This window comes from Pseudorasbora parva, chromosome 3 (assembly GCF_024679245.1).
Source record: "Pseudorasbora parva isolate DD20220531a chromosome 3, ASM2467924v1, whole genome shotgun sequence".
Lineage (NCBI taxonomy): Eukaryota > Metazoa > Chordata > Actinopteri > Cypriniformes > Gobionidae > Pseudorasbora > Pseudorasbora parva.
The window spans coordinates 14,903,792-14,913,132 of record NC_090174.1 but is presented as its reverse complement, the minus strand read 5'-3'; positions in this window follow the sequence as shown (position 1 = coordinate 14,913,132).

Below are 9,341 nucleotides of genomic sequence, written 5' to 3'. Positions count from 1 at the left end.
TTAAACCTTTATAAGTCCATTCTATAGCTTATGTTTGTTTGCATAAGCCCCATCTTCTATTCATGTAACTTGAAAAAGTTACAGGCACATATCACTTGCTCTGTGTTGATTGTCTGTAGTGACGAATGACATGCTGACACAGAAACAAACATGCCACTTGGGTCCGTATAGTTCTTACGGGTAATGTTCTTTTGTGATTGGAATAGTCCTCGTGAGTCATTTGTTGACCTTACAGGTTTCCGAACCATGAAGAATTATCTTCAGTCATCTGATGTAATTTTGCTGAAAGATCAAGAATGTCTTGTTGGATTTTGTTCAAGAGTACTTGACCACCATGTTTGTGCATAAGCGAGTCCTTGAATGCAGCCATCGTTTGGTTTGTGGTTGGAGCTGAATTATGTAGAAACCAGGGTGAACCTGCCGTTGAATTGACTGGGTAGGATGTTGTAGACCAGAAGTTCCTCCCATCATATGCCAGCCATGGGATTCTTGCTTCTCCGGAAGGTGGGTGTGGCATGCAGAGATCTTTCCAGCAAACATGGCATTTCTTGACATATTCATAAGCTCTAAGAATATGTTGTTTCTGGAGTCTACACTTTGTGCGATGTCCATGATGATTAGTAGCAAGGCAATCTTGATCATGTTGACAGATGACTGAAGTTCCCGTAGGTGATTCTCTGCGTTGTGTATTTTTTTTTTAATGACAATTGGCTCGGTAGTGGGTCTAGTTGTCCTCTAGAGGTTGTGGCTTCATACGCAGGTGAGGAAGTCGGTGCGTATAGATCTGGGGACAGCCATCAAGTGGTATCTGCACAGAGTAAGAAAGAAAACAAAAGACAGCAGAGCAGTATTTGTTCTAAAAGACTGCAAACATTGGGGTTGTTTCCTTTGTTCAATCTGAGTCTGCTATTCTGCTATTGTTGTTCCTTCTTTCCCTATTTCTTAATTCATGTGACACCTAAAGAACAGTGAGGTAAGGATGGACTAGTGGGTAGGGGAAGGCCTATGAGGGAATCTTCACCGCAGGATTGGCCCCCGATGCCTGTTGCATTCGGTTCTTTCCTGGGCTCCTCACTGGTCCGTGTGTCCTAACCTATCCCTGTCGGTGGAGGATCAACTTTACAGTGTGACACATGCGTCAAAGCTTTCCTTCCCTGACACAACACTGCAGCTGCTGTAATCAACATTACTTGATGTGGTCCATGCCACTTAGGCTCTAAGGGCTTGTTTCTGAATGACTTTATCATCACCCACTGACCTGGGATGATCGTGTGTCCACCTTCTGGTGGCGTCTGCCAACACGACTCAACTCTCTCTCTGGCACTCTGTACTGCCTTTGTGGGGTTATCAATGATTGAACCATCAACAAACAACTCCAAATCTGCATTCTCAATGGGAGTTTCTGCTATTTCACTTGTAGCTGCGTATGTAAGCGTAACACAATCGTGAGTCATTTCTCCTTCATCCTCTAACAAAACTTCAGTCATTGCAGACATCATACATAAGGATGGGTTTGTGACAGGTGCTCGCTGTAAAACAATGTTCGGGGCTGTGAGGGTTGTTAACCAATTTCCCCATTGAGAAGAGGTGACAGAGGTGACTTTTGCTTGATTCAATAGTGCGGACACTGCATGAGGGCATCTTACGTTTACAGTCTGTCCTAACACCATTCCTGATGAAGCCTGAAGGGCTGGATCATTGTTTAAACCTTCAGCCAATTTTGTAGGGATTACTGTAAATTCTGCACCTGTATCAAGCAAAAAGTCAAACTCTTTCTCTTGTTTGCTACCGTTCACAAAAATGTTATTGTCATTGTGACGGATTACAGGGGAACGGTAGCTACTCACAGCCCCAACAATTAGTTTTTTGCCTGTTCTTTTTGTGCTTTTAGAAGAGCCTGAGCAAGCTGTCCTAAAGTTTCAGTGTACCCTGGCGGAACTACTTCAGGATTGTAGGCTGGCTGAGAAGGAACAGAATTATGCATAGCATTTCTTTTACTCTCTTGCCACTTCTTCCTACACTCTTTCTCCCAGTGACCTGATTTTTCACAGTAGTTACATTTGCCTTCTCTCTTAGGCCATCTGTTGTCTTTATTTCTTGTGCTAAACGTAGCTGCTGCTACTCTTACTTTTGCCTTAACATCAGCATCTCTTTCCCATGTAGCTAACCTTTCTAGGTTACTTCTGAGATTATTGTTAGACCAAGTTAGATCTAGGAATGGCAATGCTTTTCTGTACTCGGCTAAAAGACCATCTGACCAGACGCGAACAAAAGCTCCCTGGTCATCTAAAACACATTCAGAATCATCAACAATTCCACTGTAAGTTACAGCTGACTGACAAAATCTTTCAGTGTATTCGCTGACAGTTTCTTCTTTCCTTTGCACACAGTTAGTGATTTTGGACCAGTCTACTTTGGGTCCCATAATATTCTTTAGAATTTTCAAAACACCTTCTCTCATATCGCCTTTACTGACATGTTGTAGTTCAGAAGTAACAGCAGACTCAAAACTGTTGAATTCAGATTCAGTTAGAATTTGTGACATCAGCTGTGTGACTTCTGTTAACGACATGTCGTAGAGACGCATTTTGCATAACAATGTCCTTCTAAATTCAGAAAAATGTGTGCGTGCTGAGGGTAAGCTCTGGGATAATCTTTCTATGTCTTTAGGTGCTAGTCCTTTAGCTACAGTTTGTACTTGTTCAACAGAGTTATGAGGAACACTTTCAATCCCAGATCTTTTCCTTGCACCACATACCTTCACTGAATCGACAGGCACATCAGTTACTGTTTGGGTAGCTACATCTGTTTCAAACAAAGTTTGTAAGTCAGGATAAGTGTTATCAGTCTGACTAACTTCATTCACATCAGTTTTCTCTGCAGCTTTGTTGCGGTTCAATTTCTTTGTCAAAGATGCTACCCTAGCACTGAACTCTTTGTTCTGTTTCTCTAGCTCTGAGATACGCTGAGACTGTTGTCTAGCTAGCGCTAAACCAAATTCTCTATGACAACAAATAATGCCTTTCACATTGTTCTTGCGAATACATGCTCCTAAAACTTTTTTACGTTCATCAATTGACCAAGTCTTGTCTGGATGGATCTCATATTTCTTTGTCAAATACAATCTGACTGACTCAGTCACAATTGAGTCCATGTGCTCTCCTAACAATGACTTAAATTCACTATCTGACCACAAAGGCGTCGCAAGACCACCTTTTTCAATTGTGGAGAACAGTCTAGCATTCTTTCTAAACATGTTTCTTTGTAACCACACAATCAAAACACTAAAACTCTAGTTAACAGAGGGTATACTTGTTAACATAGATCAACTACTGTTAACCTTCCTTGGTAAAACAGAGGACAACACAAATATTAGCCTGCAATGCTAATCTTCCCTGCTGAAAAACAGAGGCTGAACAACTATTAGCTGGTGATGCTAATTCTTCCCTGTCTGGAACAGAGGCAAACCAATTCTTCCCTGCCTGAGAAACAGAGGCAAAACAATTCTTCCCTGCTTGAAACAGAGGCTTATAAACAATTCTTCCCTGCCTGAAACAGAGGCTTATAAACAATTCTTCCCTGCTTGAAACAGAGGCTTATAAACAATTCTTCCCTGCCTGAAACAGAGGCTTATAAACAATTCTTCCCTGCCGAAACAGAGGCTTACAAACTATTAGCTTGTGATGCTAACCTTCCCTGCCTGGAAAACAGAGGATAACTTTCATCTCTAAAACACATTTTTTAGAGGATAACTTAGTTAATCAAACCCTACAGCTGTCTGATAACTCTTCTCTGGCTGTGCAGAGGATAACAAATTTGTACTGGTCTTAATGGTTCTTTTGGATAGAGTGACTCACCAACCCTGGTTGTACAGAACAATTCAGCTGGATTCAGTCTGGAACGAAGTCAGAATCTTTGTTGAGCTGGATTCAGTCTGGAACAAAGTCAGAATCTTTGCTGAGCTGGATTCAGTCTGGAACGTGGTCAGAATCTTTGTTGAGCTGGATTCAGTCTGGAATGTGGTCAGAATCTTTGTTGAGCTGGATTCAGGTGGAACAAAGTCAGAATCTTTGTTGAGCTGGATTCAGGTGGAACGAAGTCAGAATCTTTGCTGAGCTGGATTCAGTCTGGAACGTGGTCAGAATCTTTGCTGAGCTGGATTCAGTCTGGAACGTGGTCAGAATCTTTGCTGAGCTGGATTCAGTCTGGAATGTGGTCAGAATCTTTGTTGAGCTGGATTCAGGTGAGGATCTCTATCCGGGTCACGGCACCAAAACTGTTGGAAACTCAGAAGTGAAGACCAGGAGAGCTTGGGTATATCTTTCGGGCAGGCGTTCCTCTTTATTGAGAAACACACTGTTGCTGCAGTCGTCCAAGTCTAATTCTAAACAGTATACATTGTAATTTATCCACATTTCAGGGGGAGGGATTTACACAGTAGAGGAGGAGACAATCTAAACAAAGGAATGCACATGTTGTTTAGGTAAAAAAGGGACACACCTCATACATTTCCATGTCACCAGTCCTAATCCTATCAGCATAACAGTGCCAATCAGACCACCAATCCAAATCCTATCAGCATAACAGTACCAATCAGATGAATAGATGCAAATGTGATCACTGACAATGTTGCTTATAGATCAGGAAGTGCATAAAGACAAAAGACTGATTAGCTTGATCTCCTTAGAATGTAGTCAACCTGAACCTCCAAACTGTAAAGCATTATGTACATAACAAACTGTTAGTATACTATTACATTGGAACCTTGATATAACAATTTATAAATTTGTAATCCCACAAATGACATCATCATGTGTTGGCAGAATCCCTAATCTCATGCAGAGTCTAATGAAATATTAATTCAAATTTCCATGAGATTCTTTACTCTTGTGGTAACTGAACAATTTATTATTGTATTTTTTGTGCACAAAATGTTTAAATCTACAGCATTAGATAGACAGGCACAGACATGAAGAATCTGTGTATGAATCTCTACAATGGTGACAATTATTATTATTACAAAACTACTACAATAACATCAGAACAAAAGAGCATAAGTAAAAGCAAATAGTTTTTCAAATAATCAAAGAAGTCAAAGAAAATGTGTTACAATGCAGATGTATAATTTATTCATGCTGCAATGCATGCTGAAGTTTTGATTGGTTGTACCCAGCATTCTATACTGAACTTCTGGTGTACCCAGTTTGGTGAACTTAACAATTTAAGTACAGTGAACGTGAGCACCAAGTTAAGTGAACTTAAATATACAAGTTTTGGGAGACTCCATTTCTTAATTGATTTGAGGGAACGATTTTACTCAACTTCAATCAACTTATTTTTCTGGTTTTCATTGTATATGATCTGAGAAGTTTTCAATAATTTCTTTACTTTAGTGAGAGTTAAACTTGAAGAAGATTTGGTTAACTATCACTAAGATAAATGAACAACTTTCTTCCAATGAACAAATGATAGAGTTATACAACTTTACTTTTTTAAACCTCATGAACTCTTTGTCACCTAAAATGCCTCTATGACAGAACTCAGGTCAGGATTGTAACTTGATCTTAAAGTGTACAAGCAAAGAGTTAAAGAGTTCATGCAAAAGTGAAACTTATGTCATCATTTACTCAATGAAGGACACAAAGAACAACTTTTTTTTAAAGAATATTCACTGTGCTATTTTCCATTTGCTTTCCACATAAGTTGCCTTATGAAAAATTTGTTTTTCAAGTGCTCTGTTAGTATACTTTCTGTAAACTAAAAATAAGAATGTTTTCTTTAATGTTTAATATTTCGATTGGATATTTTGATTGGGTATCCTATGCAATATACCTACATACTCTTTCCCTGGCTTTTTGCAATTTCCAGCTATAGCTTTAGGAATATCTTACATAACAGTAATTTATATATATATATATATATATATATATATATATATATATATATATATATATATATATATATATATATATATATATATTAAAATTAAAATGGCTCATCTGAATTCTGCCGAAGGCTTTCAGAATGTGTGTGCTACCCTCTCACATACGTTACGCTGGGGTGTAATGGTACAAATTGCTCACGGTTCTTTTTGTATCAAGGTTTTAGGTTCACGGTTCTGTATTTACTAGGACTAACTGTCAAATAAAAATAAAGAAAATAGGAACAAATCATTTAAAGGCACAATATGTAATGTTTCAGCATTAAAAATATAAAAGATCACTATATCTATGTTATATATTTTTTAAAGTTGTGTGTTTACATTATCCCGACAGTTCCAATTAACTTCTAAATTAATATTTTAATTCGAAGACACGGACCATGTCTTTATTTCCGTTATGTCGCCCGTCTATCACGTCATGTCCGCGTTTGCGTCTTCCTGTGGAACTCGGCGGAACCGCCAAACTCAAAGAGGAACACTGACAGTATAAGGGGAACACCCGTATAAAAAAGTCTGTATGATAATGGATCATGACTACTCTTTGCCTGTACGTTTTGCCAGCTCAACAAAGCACAAACGTACGGGTGAAAAAAATGACCCGAGAAGATTTTGGGACAGTAGAAGAAGCAGACGTGTAAACATTGGAGAAGCCTTTGAAAGATGGCGAAATCTTTGTGACAAGCTCGGACCGCAGAGAGATGCTGATCTTGCTTGCGTTTTAATAAACAGGTAATTTAAGTAACCATACAGCTAACATAATAATCATATGATCATAACATGCTGTATGTTTGCATATTGCATAGCGATCTTGACCACATTGAGACGCGTTTAGCTGAATACGTATACATTTTGTATTGTATCGGTGTTCCAAACAGGTGGATCCTGTGTTTTTGGAGACTGAAACAGCTATTTTTTAAAAACTGATTCAAAAGTATATTTCTATCCGTAGCTGGAGAAAGTAACGTTAGCTTCATATGATAATATGCCACTATCTTGGTCAATTAATATAAGGTGACCGTTACTTGTATCATATGTTAATACTAGCTACATATAATATTGATTTAATAAAGATCTACTAATTCATATATATCTGAGTTCCAAAATAAATGTTTATTAAAATTATTGATGAACGTGGGGAGCGACACAGCGCGTGTTCCAATGAACAACGCATTGCTGGTTCTCTCATTTACTATGTATTATGTTGGTAATGATAAACTAAATTGAAATTTATTTCCTTATTGAACAGTTGATAGACAGAATGTTCGACAAGCGCGGATGCCATGTCAACATGTCTATAATTTGAGTAACTCAAATTATGATGCGCGGTTAATATGTCAACATAGCCTACCAACTTATAGGTATGTTGACATAGCGCCCGCACAACATTCTGTCTCACACATTAGCTAATGTTACTGATAAGTTTGTTAAGTAACGGTAGCTCGCTTTCATTATTTCATTAAATTTCGACTTTACATAAAGTGAAAAGCCATAACTAAACGTAACAATAAAAGAGATGTAATATAACAATACATTACCTTGTCAGTGAACATGTTTTCTGCTGGAGATGCCAGATTCGCTGGTTGACAGTGACAATGACAACAACTCCCATGAGCCCACGCACTTTCCCGACGTCATCAAAGTACGTCTGTTGTTATTAGTTTGAATGAGTGACCCCTAGTGGCCAAAAGTTGCATACTGCACGTTTAAATAAAAGCAGCAGCACAAATAAATACTATTGAGCAAAGATACTAATAAAATAAATAATGCTTTTCAGGTTTTTCAGGTAGGTCTAACATTAGTTTTTAGGTAGAGAAATTGAATAAGTAATAAAATGTAAAACAATTGCATATTTCACTGTTTAAATTAAAGAGTAATCCTTATTAAACTTATACAAAATCAAGAGCAGTCCTTACCTTGTCCTTATCTTTTCTTTGACATTTAACAGACAGCAGTAAAGGCTACTGCCCCTTTAAGACCTAATGCAGGGATATGCATCGTCTTTCTCGACTGTATAAAGTTCACTTAATGCATATACAGACTGTCTGCTTGGTTACTCATCAAGATGGACATGTTGACATACTTTTTGTGTGAGTTTGTCCGTTCAAGTGCAAGATTTCAAAGAGAACTCAATATTTGAGTGCTGTGAGACGCGTGCACACTTTGGGACGAGTGCACAGAGACGTCTTGGTTACGTCTGTAACCTTAGTTCCCGGAACAGGGAACGAGACGCTGCATCACCGCTCTGGGAACGCCTCTGCGTGATTGCGTCGTGAAGCACGTATGTAATCAGTCCAATAGAGAGATGGAACATCATAGACTGGTGACGTCATCGACCTGGAAACTATAAAGTCTGCCGGCAAACACATGCCCCCAGGTTCTGAAAAGGCCTGAAACAAGCTGCAAGAGGGCATGCAGGGAGTATGGCTGGGTGACGCAACATCTCGTTCCCTTTTCTGAGAACTAAGGTTACAGACGTAACCGAGACGTTCCCGTTCATGGGAACTCGATCTGCGTCACCACTCTGGGAATGAGAATACCCACGTCCCCATGCGAGCCGGGTGCCCGCCTGTTGAATTGTCTAAGGAGCGAGCACCCAAGCCCCAGGAGTAGAATTTATGTCCAGTTCATAGAACCTGACAAAAGTATGAGGCGAAGACCACCCTGCCACATTACATACATCTTGCAGGGAGACCCCTGCCAAGAGAGCCTGAGAGGCCGCCACACCATATGAGTGGGTCCGCACAGCCAAAGGAGAAGGCTGTCTGATCGCCACATAAGCGAGTGAGATGGCCTCGACCACCCACTTGCTCATCCTCTGCTTTGACACCGGACCCCCCCTCGAGGATGGCCCGTAGCACACAAACAGTTGTTTGGACTTCCTACACAGGGCAGCTCTGTGGACATATTTATCAAGAGCCCGAACTGGGCAAAGCAAATTAAGTGTTTCCTGGTCTGACATCACAAATGGACGAGGATAAACGGCCTGGAGCATGATAGGTCTCATAGGATTAGATGGAACCTTAGGAATATAACCTGGCCTCGGAAGGAGGAAGGCCTTAGCCATACCGGGTGCAAATTCCAAGCACGAGGGTGCCACAGAGAGGGCTTGCAGATCTTCTATTCTCTTCAAGGAGGAAATAGCCTGAAGAAAAATCGTTTTTGGGTAAGGAACCGCTCAGAGTCGAGGGGCTCAAAGGGGGCTCCTTGCAGGACAACAGCCAAGTTCCAGGCTGGCACCCTGGTGCGCACTGCAGGTCTTAACCTCAACATCCCACGGAGTAAACGGGGTACCAGCGTGTGTCACCCCAAAGACACCCCACCCAAAGGAGAGTGGTGGGATGCCAGGGCTGCCATTGAATGGCCTATACATCTGGCCGTCTTCTTGGTGGCACGGAGGGCT